The sequence below is a fragment of the Thalia democratica genome, chromosome 4 (genome assembly GCF_965202585.1).
Source record: "Thalia democratica chromosome 4, ktThaDemo2.hap1.1, whole genome shotgun sequence".
In the NCBI taxonomy this organism is placed as follows: Eukaryota; Metazoa; Chordata; class Thaliacea; order Salpida; family Salpidae; genus Thalia; species Thalia democratica.
The window spans coordinates 51,925,969-51,943,602 of record NC_139168.1 but is presented as its reverse complement, the minus strand read 5'-3'; positions in this window follow the sequence as shown (position 1 = coordinate 51,943,602).

The window sequence follows — 17,634 nt, the reverse complement described above, 5'->3', positions numbered from 1 at the left end:
ACATTTTTTAAAGGAATCAAAATTTCATTCTTTAACATGTGAAAAAAAATTTGAATTACAATTATTTCCTGGTTTTTTAGGAATTTTTGTTAAAAATTCCAAATTTTTTCAGTTTTTTTTAATAAAGTTTACCATTTTTTTTACATAAATTGTCAAACTTAACGTTTGTTAAGGAGGGTTTTTTGACCCTGACTCAGGCCAAACATTTAATGCAGGGTTGCCAAATGTGTTTGGCAAATTTTCTTTAGGTTTTCAAAAGTAGTCATTTTTGGGTCTAATTTTAGTTTTAATTTTAGTTAAGGGCGTAGGGGGGTCCAACCTTTTTTTTTTACAAAAAGCAATATTTAATCTTATATGAAAGCCTTAAGTACAAACTACAAGCCAGTTTTTATAAAATTCAAAATCTTATTTAACTTTTGAGATATTGTAATTTTTATAAAAAGTTTCTGATACAAACGTATGGACCGCGAACTTTTTGGGGTTAATTTTCTTGAAAATTTAAAATATTATTAAAAATCTATCTTCTACTTCATTTTTAAGCTAGAGACCTAAAATTTTCGGTAAACTTGCTTTTTATAGTTTAAAAGACTTTGAATGTTGGAACTTTAAAAATATTAAAAAATAAAAATTTTAGACAAAAAAGATAAAAAAAATAGGTTGTTTTTTTTCAATAAAAATTTTATTTTTCAAAATTTTAAAAATTCCTGCATTCTATCTTTTTAAAATTTAATAATACACTTTCTGAAAAACTTGAAGAAGATTGCTTAAAAAATGAAAGAGGAGATAGATTTTTAGTGAAATGGTCTTTTTTCCCGTTTTTAGTTTGTGACTTCCATTAAGAACCTGTTGAAGTCACCAACTTTGGTTGCTAATATCCCAAAAAATATTTTGAATTTATTTTTTCAAGCAGTTAAAAGTGTCCGATAGCTCAGATAAAACTCTATAAAATAAGAACAACTTGTAAAAATCAAGGTGGACCCCCCCCCCTATACCCTTAAAGGTAAAAATATGTGTTAAATAGTTAAAAAACACTGAAAAGATACTCTAAAGCTACTGTGATGGTAATAAATTTTTGGCTATATGATAGATTCAGGGTTGCCACTCTTTGAGCCAAAAAATATTTCCTGAGTGACCAAAAATTTCCCTGAGTAACCTTAAATTTCCCTGAGTTTCCCTGAGTATTTTTCAAATCTTAAAAAAAAATTTTTCTCTTCTAACACAAATTATTAATACCTCATTCTCATTTTTCTTCTTTAATAATAAAAGGAAGGTTGTATGTGTATGCTTCTGCATTAAATTTATGAAAAAAACTGTTTTCAAAAACTCAATCTTAAAAGGTTTAAACCAATTAAAAATTAAAAACTAAATTTTTGCACAACTTTGTGTAAACTTGTTAGTTAACTTTCTACATATAAGAATAAAGTTTAATTTGTTTGACATTTTAATTGACAAAATTTAATTATACTATAATAATAATTTCACATGAAGAACTCACTTAAATGCATACATAATAACTTCATTATGACTTGTATGTCTTTCCTAGCAACTGTTCTGAATGCAGTAAATAAAACTTAAAAGCTTTATTTGGAACATTTTTAGCAAAAATAAAAGTGTGTCAAAATAAAAGGTGTCTAAACTGTGACTTTTTTCGAGAAAATTTTCAAAAAGTATTTGAGTGTTAGAAGAACTTAACAAATCAATGTATTGATTAATGATGTCATCACCCTCTTTTGCTTTTAGTATCTTCATGCTGACAAGTTGTTGGACCAACCTTGTAAAGTTTCTGACACAACGGTCTTTACCCATTCCAATTAGACATGCCGGATTTAAAACAGCAGCCCTTTATAAAAAGTTCAAACCAACAGTCATTCTTGTTTTTATTTTTTTTTATTATAGCAAATATAAAAAGTTTCCATTCATTGTGAAATGACTTGAACAAAATGTTAGAAACTTTACCTTGATTTAGCAAATCTTGAATTAAAGTAGAAGCAGCACATCCTAACTCTACATCTTTTTTGTGAAAACTTTTATTTTGAAAATGCTCATTATTTAGTTCAAGTAGCTTTTTTCCATTTGAATGGGCTTCCATGAAAGAAGTAGTAAAAACAATATTCATTAACTTGTATACTAACTTCTTGTAAAATTCTAAATAACCACTTAAATAATAAAAATTACTACTTTTGAACAAAATATTGAAACCGGATTAACTAAACCTCATTCTAGATCTAGAAAAAAATTTCCCTGAGATTTTCAAAAACTTCCCTGAAACTTAGAGAAAAAATCAAAACTTCCCTGAGTTTCCCTGAGTTAAAAGAAAAATGCCAAAATTCCCTGAGTTTCCCTGAGATTTTCTACAGTTTGAAAATTCCCTGAGATTCCCAGAGTTCCCTGAGTGTGTGGCAACCCTGTAGATTTATTGTTTCAAATCAAAATTTTACTGCTTAACATGTATAAAAGTAGTTTAAAATTCCAGGTTTTTCCATTTATTTTACAAAAATTCTAAAATTCCAGGTTTTTTTAAAGTTTTTTTGCCTAAATTGTCAAATTCCAGGTATTTCCAGGTTTCAAGGTTTTTTAATGTGATAAAACCACTTGAATAAAGAATTAAACCAAATGTATGAAACCAAAAATTTCAGTTTAACCTGATTTTGTATCCCACCTGCAACACAAATATCTATTTATCCAACATCTACTTTTTTGGGAAATGTTCAAAATCCACCCATGTTCAAAACTTTTGAAAGTCAAACTTTTGAAATTGATATACATCAATATAAACTTATATTTTATTGTAGTTCTTTGCAACTATTCAACCAGTTTAAAATGATTGAGAATAGTTTAGAAGAAAAACTTTTTGAGAATGTTTATTAGTATTATCCAATTTTTTGTTTGTATATTATATTGATAAGTTCATCAGATTAAATTCAAATTTATTGCAGCTGAAATACAACTTGTTGAAGAAAGGCGCCATTATGTTATACTTAAACCACCATTAAAAAAAAAAAGCTAATTTTAATTCGTTTAAAAAATCTTAACACTTTAACGCTAAAGAGTAAAAGCTAAAACTATTTTTTAATAATCAAATAATAATAAGGTTCAAAAAATATTGAAATTACAATGAATAACTTTTCCCCAAAGATCTTGGACCTTGCATGGTATTATAACTTTCATAATAGTAATCTAAAGTTTGATTAAAATAATTTCTGAGAGACAAATTATGTCATCAATTGATCATTTATATATTTAATTTACATACTATATTTTAAGAAGTCTAAGTTAGTACGTAAAGCAACTTTTACAGATTAGAATAGATATAAAAAGTTTTTATAATAAAATCCAGTCGTTAGATCCAACTTCGATTGATTTTAAAAGCATTTACTTGACAGCAAGTCCTACACCATGCTCCCTCCCTACGCATGTCAGCAGACTTACCATAGAAAAAGAGAGTACTTAAACTGAGCCCTGAAAACTAAACCGTCTTTTTTGAAATTGCAATATCAACCTTAAGACGAAGAAGTTCGTTGTTTATAAATGCATTTTTTTACATCAATCATGACTTCAGGTTCCATACTAGTGAAATAAAGGTACATAAGTCCCGCTTCCCGTTTTAAAGGTGGGTCTCTTTGTTTAATAATTTTGTATTTCTGTTAACTCATTTTAGTTTGTTTTTATATTTGTTAGAGCTATCCCCATTCGCTTAATGAGTTATGTAGATTGTAGGCTGTTGCGAAACAACTATTTTCTGAGGGCTAATTAGCTTTAAGGCAGGCGGAGGTTGTTAATTGTAATGTAAATATTCCGCTGCCATCCTTTTCCCAAACAAGGTTAGAATTTTAACCGTATATGTCGTATTACGTGTTGTGTTTTTGCGAAAAACTTACAAAGCTGGACTGACTCCCGAGCACAAAGCTTTTGCATAAATGAATAAAACTATTTATTACTTATTTAACTTTTTTGAAAAAGTAATTTTTGTAATAAGAATGAAGTAAATAAATTTTGGTTTATATGGTTTATTTCAAACTTAAAAAGAAGTAAACTGATTGTCAAGTTACTAATTTAAGTTACTAATTGTGTAAGATTTTTGTTTGAAAATGCTAATGTTCGATGTTGGTGAAAATTTTTATTGTTTTTACCTCAATCTTCCAAATGTCGATTATTACCCAAAATTTGCGTTTTTAAACCGTTTAAACTAATAATTCTTAAAATTAAAAATTACGTCCTAAAACGTTTCTTTTAAATAAATAACAAAAACAGTTGCTAGTTGATACTTTTAATACTTTTCAAAAAAAAGATTGAAATAGACAAAAAATACGGTTTTAAAATATTAAAAACCTGAGTGCAAAGTCACTTATAAAATTAAGCTAGCTACATTTCAACATGTCAACCTACCTGCAATTGTCTAAAACAATTTTTAAAAAGGTTGTTAAACGGACTAGCAGAGCGATAAGTAGGGTAGTATATTGCAACTACACTGCAATGACCTGAGACTGCGAAGCCGGAGATATTAGCTATAAAACGATATAAAATATTTTTTGTGGGACGTTGAGGTTAAAGACATAAGCTGTGTGACACGATATGAAATTAGTTCTCCTGGGGCTGCAAGGTAGCAGAAAAGAACTAAAGAACGAGTAAATCTCAGTTTCCTTATGATTTATATATACGGCAAATCGTTTATTCAGCCTTAATCGTCGTTTAAACTCGTATTAAGGCTCATGTGTAGAAAACTTAAACGTCGCGCACCATTTCGTATATTTCAGTTGTGAATTTCGTAAAACGTGCATAATTTTCTTTAGTCATTATAAAACTTAAATAATGCTTTACACATAATTACTTCAAATAAACTTATACACCATTGATTTATAATTTTTAACGCTTTTGATTTCATGTTTTAAAATATCTTGATACATTCAGTCAAAATTCTACAACTTCAATTTTTTTTGTTTGTTCTCTTTGTTTCTATCTATTATTTTTTCAGATTTAAACTATAACTAACAATGAGTTCCATTATTTATTTTGTTTTTTAAAGGTTTTAGTTATATATTTTTAAATATCTAAACAAGTTAAAGTAAAAATTCAACAATTCAAGTTTTGTTAGTCCCTTGTCTTTGGTTTTATTTAAATTTTCCGATTAAAACTAGAGACAACAACAAACTTTATTATTTCTAACAGTATTCAAATTTTTAAAGAGATACATTGTAAACCAAAATATATACACGTTTAAGTTCGATAAAAAACAGTGTTCAAACTGTAAGCTTTATTTTAAATCTTTATAGTCGCGTCATAATATACATTTTTTTGTTTTTCTTCATGCACAAAGGTTTGTGTTCTTCAGTTATTAATTTTTATCTTATTTACTTGCTGACGAAGCATTTAAAAGTACTTTATGCAATAATGATGACTGTGAAAAAAAAAAAAACTTTTTGTAAATCTACAAACGGTTTATCATGCTTTCTAGCATGATAAACCGTTTGTAGATTGACGACTGCAAGTTTTTCGGTTGTGACTGAGTGATGAGTCCTAATAAGGACGAAACCGGTCTCATTCTATCGAAACTTGTGGTCTGATGATCGAATTGGCATGATCAACCCTTTTGTTAAACTTGAGCTTGTCTCACGGCAAACGAAAGTCCGGACTTCTGCTCTGCAGACTTTCGCCGATGTTTTTTGTAAATATGATATTTTTTGTACATAGCAATTAAGATAAAGACTAAAAATTTACAACTAATAATTGACAACAAAAAGGACGATCTAGGAAACTTAAATTTCTAATATTAGTACTGTAAAACTAAACTAAATTTTTATACTATATAAAGAATAAGACTATTATTTATTTATAAATATGATTTGCCATACTAGAATGTATATGTAAATAAACTAAGTTACTGCAATATTTCTAAACTAGATACTTTAATTTCACTAATAAAAAATTTAATGACGTGTTATTAATGTTGAACTACTAAAATTTACTTAAAAAACAGCTTTCAATGTACTTATTGAATTAATGCACGTTACTCAGTATTCAACTAATAATACAGTTCCAGGGAGTTCTAAAAATTAATTATATCAACGAATGGAAGATAAATGTTGGACATTGATGTGAAAATATACTCATTAACTTCAATTGTCCATATATCGATGCATGCATTAAAATTGTGTTTGAAAACTTTTCAATTAAAAATCTTTTTAAAAGACCAGTTTCAAGTAAATAATAACAACAGTTTTTTAGTTTATAATTTGAATTCTACTCGATATTTTTTGATTGACAAAGGCAAAAAATACGGTTTTGTATTCATTAATTGCTGTGTGCAAGCCAGGTGAGTATGTAAGCCGGCTATTAAAAATATGCCGAGACTCCTGCAGCTTCCAACATGTCGAGTCACCTGCAACTGTCAACATGTCAAACCACCTACAAAAGAGAGAGTAAAAACTTATATAAACGATGAAGCACATTAACAACGGGTTATTATGCCTCAACTACCCTACGGAGCGGACCTAGGCCGCATCAACGAAGTGACTCTTCCTTCGTGGAAATAGTTGCAGCTTTTCACAAGAGGCTTCGAGGCCGAAGACGTAAGCTGTGGTACGATTTTAAAAGGTTAACGTGAGAATGCGAGGCCGCAGACGGGAACTATAGAACGATAGGAAGCAACTCTAATAGAATTTATACGTTAAGAAATATCGTCTTTTCGATCTTTATCGATGTTGAAGTTTGTATAAGATTAATGTGTAAAAACCTCAAGCGTCGCGCACCATTTTGTATCTTTTGTTCGTGAAAGCAATAAATTGTACATAGTTTTCATTGTTTATAACTAAATTAAGTTGCTATACCTATTTATACCCGTTAAATATAGAGATAAAATAGCATCACTTTATTTATATATAAATAAATACGGTTAGCAATATCAACACTTATACTAACCCAATAAAAAAAAGTTCACAAACTAGATACATTCAACTAAAAGATACTGTATAAAAATAAAACTATATTGTAGTACTAAAATTGAAGAAACTATTTCTTGAGGAAGATAAATAATTCTAGCTTAAACCGTAAAGGTTGTACCGTAAATAGAATAACGCTCGTGTTTAATTAGTTTTTAGAGTTCTTCAATTCGGGAATTTTAAAAACTGTAGATATAAATGATACTCCAACTTTTAATTTAACTAGACTTACCTAAAGCACTGTTAAATGAAGGCTAGTTGCCAGAATTGGTTTGTTGCGTAAGTCTAGTAGTTATAAATACTTTTGTTTATAATACTTTAGATCAGATCACGCTTGAAATTTTAATTTAAAATAATTTATTATCTACTAAACTTCCTCGAGCTTAACATATAAAGTTAAATGCTTATTAAATTTTTAGAGGTCAGTTGGCATAGCAAAATTAAAATTATTACAAGCCTGTTTTAAACAGTCAAGCTTTTAGTCTTCACAGTTTATTACAAAAAAGTAAAAATCTTAAATTAGATTTATTTAATATAATTCTATTTTTCACCGCTTTGAATAAAGAAAAAGTCAAAGAAAAATTACAGAACTAAATAATAATAATTTGTTTTTGTAAGTATGGTTGAAGATATAGTAGCCAATAGCCATTGTTTCGATGAGCGAATTGTCTTAAATTTTCTATGCAGAGTCGTAGTAAAACCTAACGGTTGTTAAAATTTTGTTTTTTGCCCTTTATTTGTTGAGACTCAGCAAATATAAGTCACTATTATGGTCACGACTGAGCTTTAAGTTTAATAGCCGTAAAAAATATACTTTAAAATCATAGAAAAAAGAAATAGTTATGTTTTGACATTCTTAAGTCTAGAAAAACTACTTAAATTTCAACTTATTTTTGAATGATTGTCGTCCCTGGTTGAAGATTTAATAAGTTGTGTTTGACAAAACAAAACTTCACAAAATACTAAACATGAGGATTACTTTGGCTTGAATTGCTTTTTTTGCAATTTTTAAAAAATGTTTAAACTTTAGATCCAATTGTTTTCTTTAAAGCTAACTTTGATTTTTTTATAATTTTAGAGAACGTTCCTTTGCCTTTAATAAAAAAAATAATCGAATTGGGGTTTGAATTTAGTAATGTGGTGGGGGCCCCTTTAAAATTTTTATGTTCTTTTTTTTAATACTTATTTTAGCTTTTCTCCAAAAATCAAATGGAATTTTTTTATATTTACTTATTAAACTAATTTTTTTATGATGAAAGTTTTTTTTTTTTATTTTCTTAAAAGATATTTCCAAATATCCCCAAATAAAAAAATTTAAAAGTATTCAAATTCACATGGCTTTAGTGCAAATATATAATATTTTTCAAATAGTTCTTATTTTCAATATTCTTATTTAATTAAGTTTTATGTTAAAGAAACATTAATTTTTCTCTTTTTTTTTAATTATCATATGACTTATGCTTATGCATATTTTACATAAATTTACATCATCGTTTGAGGGATTTCTGGCTCAAGTGTTTGAATTTGTGTAAAACTTGCATAAGTCATATAAAAAAAAAACGGAAAAAATAATATTTCCATAATAAGATGTAACGTTAAAAGGCGTTAAATCCTGGAGATCCTGAAAAGCTAAGCTTATCGGAATAAATACCACAGATGTTCTTGTGCTAAAACTTTATTTCAACTAACGGCGTTTCACTGCTCTCAAATAAATTTAAGAACATTCTTACAACTCAATTTAATTTTCATTTTTAAAAACTTGCCTATTCTTAGAGCTTTTTGAGGTTAGTGCCTACTTTTATTAAATTTGAATTTTTTGTAGACAATTTTATAATTTTGTGTTTTTATCCCCAACTTTGTTTTTAAACCATAAAGTTAATTTATAGTTACTACCTACATAAACACTATACATAATTTTACATGCTTTTTCTGCTTTTTTTTTAATGTGTGTTAATATTTTATAGACTCCGTAGTCCGTAGATCTGTTCTTAAATTTATTTGAGAGCAGTGAAACGCCGTTAGTTGAAATAAAGTTTTAGCACAAGAACATCTGTATTCTGTGGTATTTCCATAATAAATAAAAAAATAAACTTAATTAAATAAAAATACTGAAAAAAATTATTTAAAAAATATTATATATTTGCAGTAAAACTATGATAAACTTAAAATTTTTTGAAAATTTTGTTTGGGGATTTTTGGAAATATCTTTAAAAAAAAGTTTAAAAGAAAAAAAAAAACTTTAACCATAAAAAACTGAGTTTAATAAGTAAGTCAAAAATAAAAAGAATCTTATTTGATTCATGGAGAAAAGCTAGAATAAGTAAAATAGAAAAAAAACGTTAAAATTTGAAAGGGGTTCCACTACTAAATTCAAATCCAAATTCGATTATTTCTTTTCAAACTAAAGGAATAGAAACGTTCTCTAGAATTAAAAAAATAAAAGCTAGCTTTAATTATAACAAAAATAACTGGATCTAAAGTTTGGACATTTTTTTAAAATTGCAAACAAAGCTATACGAGCCAAAGTAACCCTTGTGTACTAAACTAAATATATTAAAGATAAACTAAAAAGGGGATTTCCATCTACGAAAAAGTATGATATATACTATGATATATATATATGATAAGCATAAAGTTAATTTTATAGGCAAATTTATAATTTTTTCAAAAAACATAAAACTTTAATGTCAATTATTTTCCGTATCTTAAAAGCTATCTAAAAAAATTTTATTTTATTTTAGAGAACACACCTTTGTCTTTAATTAAAAAAAAAACTTGGTTTGGGGTTTGAATTATTTCATGGGGTCCCTCAAAAAATTAAGGGTTTTTTTTTTTTCATTTATATGGTATTACAACCAAAAATAAATATTTTTTTATATTATTTTTTATTTTTTCCCTTATTTTGCATGTTATTTAAACTCCTAAATGTTTATTTTATAAATAATATTAATATATTTTACGATTTGGCCCTAAAGCAAAATGATGTATATTACACTATCATTTGCCTTGGCCATTTCCTAGATAAAAAATGATAAAAGGAAAAAAAAAATTAATAAGAATGTGAATTACAACAAATTTAATTAAACTAAAATAATTAAAATTTAAAATAATTTTATTTTATGGGGTCCCTCCAAAAATAAAGGTTTTTTTTTCATTAATATGGTAATACAACCAAAAATAAATATTTTTATTTTATTTTTTATTTTTTTCCCTTAGTTTGCATGTTGTTTAAACTCCTAAATATTTATTTTATAAATAATATTAATATCTTTTATGATTTGGCCCCAAAGCAAAATGATGTATATTACACTTATATTATTCTTAAATTTTTATTTTTTTTATTATTTTAAATTTTGTTCCGACAGAATTCTAAGTATATCAAGAAACATTTCCTAAAAGTTTGAGGTTGTTATCTTGAAAAATGTAGGAGGATATAGATTTTTAGTGATTTCTAGTTATTTGCCCTTTTAGTTTTTGCCTCCCATAAAGATCATATTGTTGCCTTTGACTTTGACTGGCTATGTATCAAAAATAAATTATTTAAAAATTTTTAAATCTGTAAAAAGCATCTTGTAGCTTAGTAAAAACTAAATAAAATAAGATCAAATTAAAAAAAAAGGCATTTACTTCTCCCTAGCCCTTAATGTAAACCTTGTATTGCTAGCAAAAAGTTACACAAAGCTTAATTAATATTTAAAAACTTGAAAAATGATTTCTCTTATAATAGTTTATTGAACAACAAAAAAAAGCGCTCCAAAAGTTTGGTTCAAGGACTTGGTGTAAGAAAAAACCTTTTGGTTATTATAACGAAGTTCTATTAACAAAAGTTCTACATCTCAACAGAAATGTTCCTTTATATAATAAAAATTAAATAAATAACATGAAATACTTGAACATAAATTTATACAAAATTCAAAAGAGAACCAAAATATACAATTAATCTAGTTTATACACAAATGCACAAAAGTATAAGACAGTAAAACAATATTATCAAAATTAGATTAAAAGCACTGCAGTTTTACTTCTTGTAGCAGGTTAGTAGACCATTTTTATAGCTGCCTTTAAGTTCATCTTTGTTTAGTTTTTTTAAATTTTCTGGGACACTAGACCAAAACTTTTGACTAGTTACCTAAAGCAGTTTAGGCCAAGTCTTGTTCTAAGTTTGTCAGTTATAAAATTAAATTTTACGAAAACTTTGTATTGTGTGAGTGAAGAGACAAAAGTAAAACTTTTATACTCAACATCAAATCAAGTTATACTATTCTGCATTAATTTACAAACTTGCAATTTAAACACTTTATTTGATTTCAGCAGACCAGTTTTCTCAAAGAGTGGGTTTGTTTGGATCAAAGCAGGCACACAGAAAACATACCTCACTATTATTTTTTGCACACTACAATTAGTTTCAAATAACATTCAGCATCATTACCCCCAGCAGATATACAGTATTGAATATTCAGATAAAACAAACCATAATACTGATATACTTATTCCAAGTGTACTCACATCCAACTAGTACCTCAATTTTGGCAACGCAAAACTATTTCTAGACAATTTTGATTTGAGAGATATTAAGTGAGCCCTCAAATTCAGTTTTTCATCCAAAACCACACCTAAATGTTTTATACTTTCACTCTGTTCAATATTAAATCAATTTATATTCACTTTTAAGTCCCATTTTTTCGACCTATTCTTAAAAAGCAAGAATTTAGTTATAGAATAGTAAATAAAAAATTACTATACATTAACCTTTCTAAGCTTTTCATTAATAACACTGTTCACACAAGCAGGATCACCAAGTTGATAGCTTAAGTAGGCATCATCAGCAAATAATTTAAGTTAATGTTAATGAAACTGACATATATCTTTTAACACTAACTTTTCAATTCTGACTAGAGTATTTTATGATTGACCATATTGAAAGTTTTTGCTTAATCTAAAAAGACAGAACAATTAACTAACTTTTCCTCACCAGCCACAATCTGATTCACAGCCAGCTCAGTTGTACTATTTTTCCTAAAACTATACTGTTTTTTTACTTGTAACACTTAAGCACATTTTAGGGACTCAGGAAAAAAAACCATACTCTACACATTGTTAAACAGTTTACATAGATAAGGAGCAATTACTTATGCATTTAGTTTTACAATTTAAATACTTAGCTCATCAGATTGCACACTTTTATTTGTTCTCACAATCCTAATGTACATCTTAATATCACTATTAGTGTACTTTTTGAATACAAAATCATTACATACTAAACTAAACCAAAATTCACAACTATTATGAAAAGCATCCTTTATCTTATTAAATAACTTTTCAGCTATATTAACAAAATTTTTATTCATTAAATCAGTTACTCTTTTCAGGTAACTCACAATTTTACCACTCTTGTCAAGCACACCATTTATTTTAAAGCTTGAAGTAGATTTAGTGGAGACAATATTGTTTACAATTTTCTATAATTTTTTGCTGTTAACTTTATCATAATTAACTATTTGTTTAAAATAAAGTTTTTTGCTAATTCTGTAACTTAATTAAGTAAATTTCTATATTTTTTTAATGATTTTTTTTTGTTTGTCTTTTATTGCAAATATAAACATTAAATTTTGATTATTAATTAAATTAATTATACCTTTTGTTAACCACTGTTTAGCTTTAAATTTTGTTGTTAATTTAATTCTTTGATTGGAGTATGATGATTAATAGTTCCAGTAAAAGTAGCTTCAAACTCATCCTAGCATTTATTCACATCTTTATAACATTCTGCATACAACCTCATATTTTGCAATTTTATTTAAGGCTAACTAAAAAGACTCCACTAAAATCTTGAACATATTTCTGGATAAAAATTTCAGTTTTAGTTTTTTTCAAATGGAGACATCATACTTACCACACTAACATTCAAAATTTTACAATCAAGGTTAGAGTACACATGGTTAATTAATAAACTAGAAGAAAATTCAGCAGGTACCTTTTTGGAGAGACAACAAATTGTTTTACACATACACTAGAAATACAATCTAAATAGTCAAGAGTAAGCCAGTCACATTTTAATAAATTAATATTCACATCATGACCAATAACATAATCCTTTGTTTTTCACTCAAAAAATCTAAAGCATGAAGATTTTTGTTTTCAAAAAGAGCAAATACAGAATTTGGATGTCTATACACATTACCAACTATAACACTTTTACTGTTTCCAAGCTTAATATTAATCCACAGATCATCCACATCACACTGGTTTAAAGACACATCTTCTACAACTTCATAGTCAAGACAAATTTTCTCAAAGAAAGCAACACCTCAAGATTGATTACTCTTAGGAAGTTCTGTTCACAAACTCATAACCCTCTAATTTACCAATAAAAGGTCTCATACTAGTCAGCCAAGTTTCACATATACAAATTACAAAAGGCAAACCCTCAACTGAACTCAAAAGTTCTTTAATTTTATACACATTTGCACTCAAACTTCTTTTATTCATTTAAACAATACTAATGCTATTTATATTACCAAATATTACAATATTTAAATCCAAGTAACACTCATGTTTTATTTTAGAAGCAGTAGATTTATAAAGTCTAGAAAAATAGTCATAATCAAAAATTATTGACACTCTGAAAAGTAAAGACAGAATTTTTACAGTCATAACAATATACCTTTTTACGAATACCTTTTTGACATCTTTTAGAACATAAAAAGCAACTTTGATGATTTTAAAATTTATACAAGGCAATTTACATTTATAACATAAAAGTTTATTTACTTCACAATTTTTACAAAACAAGTTAAACCATTTTTACTCATTTTAACTAAACTCTTGTTACATGCAGCTGTACATTTATGATGCATCCACATAAAGCATCCATCTGAAGAAGAAAATCTTATATAACAAATTTTACAATATTAACCATTTCCTACATTAACCAATTCATACTCACTCACACAATATTTACAATAAAAATGATTTTTTTTAGATCTACAAAAATTATACTCATAATTACTTAAATCAGAACATTGGATATGTAACCATCTCTCACAATTGTCACAACAAATATAATCCACATTTAGAGGTTCAAAGTCATTTTGACACACCCTGCAAACACATTCAAAATCAACTAAACTATCTAATTTAAGTTTCAAAGAACTAATTTAAACAAATAATAGTTTTTTAAATATATTAAAAATATGAAAAAATAAATTGTTGTTGGTTCTGCAGTTTATCGATATCTACAACTGATTTTATAACATTAACTTTTGACTTCTCGCCCTTTCTCAACAAAATTGTGCCACTTGAGGACCATAAATATTTCCAACCTTTTTCTTTTTAAAATCTTCTAGCAAGATAAAGAAGGTTTTTACTAGTTTTGACAAATTTTCATTTAGATAAACCCTTTCTGCCTTTATGTCATTCAAATCAGCATTAAATAACTTCCTTTTCTCTTTCATTACTTTAATTTTTTGGTCTGGAGATTTTAACGTAACTAATATAGGATTACACATTCTCTTTCCTTCCTTCTTCTGTTGATTGGTTTTAGCATCTATGGACCTCAAACGCCTAATTTTTCTTAACAGTTGATTTTCTAACTCTCTATTTTTTGATCTACTTTCTTTAAAACCTTTATTGCAACAATCTCCATGTTTTCATTTTCACAAGCTGGTACACCCTATATTTCTATATTATTGCCTATCATCCAGTTTTAAATTTGATTCAGCTTGATGTTTGCTTGTTTACCATTTTCCTTAATATCAAACATCTTTTTAGTCAACCTCTCATTTTCTAATTACACAGTTTTTACATCCTTCTTGATTTGTTCATTCACTATCCGCATATCATCAAATTTTGAATACAAAAAGTCAAGTGAATGCTGCAAATAGTTAATCTTATTTTTATCAGCCAATTTATTATTAACTTTCTTCATCTGAGTAATAAGCTCATCCGTTGATTCTTTCTGCACTAAAGTCAAATTCTCAATCAATTTTTTCAACATAGCAATAGTAACTCTCTCACCCATATTCATTTATAATATAAATAATACTTATAAATAATACCTTATTCAGATAGAATTAAGAAATGAAAATAAAAAATTACAATTATTATATAAGTTTGTTAGTATTAACTTAACATAAAACTCAAGAAAAATAAAAATAAGATTTAAAATAGCGTTTTACTTTTACCTTTAATTTATAATTTAAAAAAAAAACAACTTTCTTAAATTTACAACAGTAACAAAAAGATAATAAATAAAAAAATTACCAATAAATGTAATTTATTTCAATAATTTGTTGCAATCACTCTTTTATTAGCCAGACAGTCATAAAATAAAAAGACCCATCACAAACTGCTGTACATATAACAGGGATCAAATGTCATTACAACTAAAACATACATACAGAAACATTCTAGATCTACTCCTTGTTGTTATTTAATAAAACGTTTTTATAACTTTATTTAAAACTATCTTTTTTAAGTTTTTAAAAGTTTCTGGGACACTAGACCAAAACTTTGGATCCAAATACATAAAGCAGTTTAGGTCAAGTACTGTCCTAGGTATTTCTATCATAAAATTTAATTTAATTGAAAACTTTGTGTTGTGTGAATGAACATAAATAGTAAGCGTAAATCTATTGTTCTCTAAATCAAACCTATCAATATATTACACATCAACTTACAAATTTGCAATTTAACTACATCATTTAATTTCAGCACACCAGTATTTTAAACAAGGTGCTTGTTGTGGTCAGGGCAGGCATATGGCAAACATATCAGATTGTTATTTATTGCATACAAACAATTGGTTTTAAGTAACAATCAGCAGCACCACCTTAAGCAGATATACAATATTGGTTATGCAGCTAAAACAAACTATAATATACCATTTTAAGTGCAGTTGTGTCCAAATAATACCTCTAGTTTGTATTTTTTGTTGGTATATTTTTCTTTTAGTACACCATCATAACTTGATGATAATGTAATCCATTAGTTATTATCTATACCAGGTATGTTTATAGCTAGTTGAAAATTTTAAATACCCTTTTTTTAAGTTTTCAAATTTGATTATCAGTAACAAAACATCTTTCTTTATACCAATCCATGGACCTTAACTGTGAGTTTTCAGTTTTTTTTCTTTGTTGTACTAAAATTCCTTCATAGCACCAAGACACATGTAGTGCTAACAAAGTGACTAACATAAATAATCCAAATTTGTCTCTAGTGATATATGTTATTTATTTTTCTTAGAAATCCAGGCTGACTCTGGACTGGATACTCAATTGTAACTGAAGAAAAAACAAGCGTTTTAAAATAAATTTGGAGACCTTTGATATATGATTCTATTTAATTGATCAGCTTAACAGGGTTGACAAAAAACCTGGAATTCTGGAAAAACCTAGAATTTGACAATTGAGGCTTAATAACCTGGAAAAACCTGGAATTTTAAACAACTTTTACATGTTAAGTAGTACAGTTATGATTTGAAACAAAAAAATTATTGTATAGATAAAATTTTCTTCTAAAATTTTTAAAATAAAAAACACATTTAGAGAATCTTAAAGATATATTTTCAATGTAGTTATACAATTTAAAACAATTTTATACTTTATACTTTATTTTAAACTAATAATTTGCTGTTTTAGATTTATCCTTGCATAAAAAATCTAATGTACTCGCGGACTTGAATTGTTTTATCTTGAAAATTAATTTTATTTTTAAAAATCTCCAAAAAGCAACTTTTAACTTCCTTAAAATTTTATAAAATTAGATAAAGTTGTGAGAAAAGTAATTCCCATCCAGGCCTAATTATGAATATTAAAAAAATATATATGTAATGTAGATGAACAAGCAAATAAAGGGTTTTAAAATTTAATTAAGTCTGAGTAATAAAAGTGATATAGAAAAATACATAATAGACTTCAAAGATTTTGATGAGCATGCAATACTTTTGGGATGTATTTATAAATAGATTAAGGATATAGGGGGGGGGGGGTCCACCTTGATTTTTACAAGTTGATCTTATTTTATAGAGTTTTATCTGAGCTATCAGACATTTTTAACCGCTTGAAAAAATTCAAAATATTTTGTGAGATATGAGCAACCAAAGTTGGTGACCTCAATAGGTTCCTAATGGAAGGCGCAAACTAAAAACGCAAAAAAAGACCATTTCACTAAAAATCTATCTCCTCTTTCATTTTTTAAGCAATTTTCTTCAAATTTTCACAGAAAGTGTATTATTAAATTTAAAAAAAAAAAATAAATGTTGGAATTTTTTTAATTTTGAAAAATAAAATTTTTATTAAAAAGAAACCACCTATTTTTTTGTTTTTTTTTATCTAAAATTTCTATTTTCAGTATTTTTAAAATTCCAACATTCAAAGTCTTTTAAATTATAAAAGGAACATTTCCTAAAAGTTTGAGGTCTCTAGCTCAAAAAATGAAGGAGAAGATAGATTTTTAGTGATTTTTTAAATTTCCAAGAAAATTGACCTCAAAAAATTTGCGGTTTATACGCTTGTATCGGAAAATTTTTATAAAAATTACAATATCTCAAAAGTTAAATAAGATTTTTTAATTCTATAAAAACTGGCTTGTAGTTTGTACTATAAGCTTTCATATAAGATTCAATGTAATTTTTAGTAAAAAAAATGTTGGACCCCCTATGCCCTTAACGTACTAATATAGTTTTATCTATGTGTTT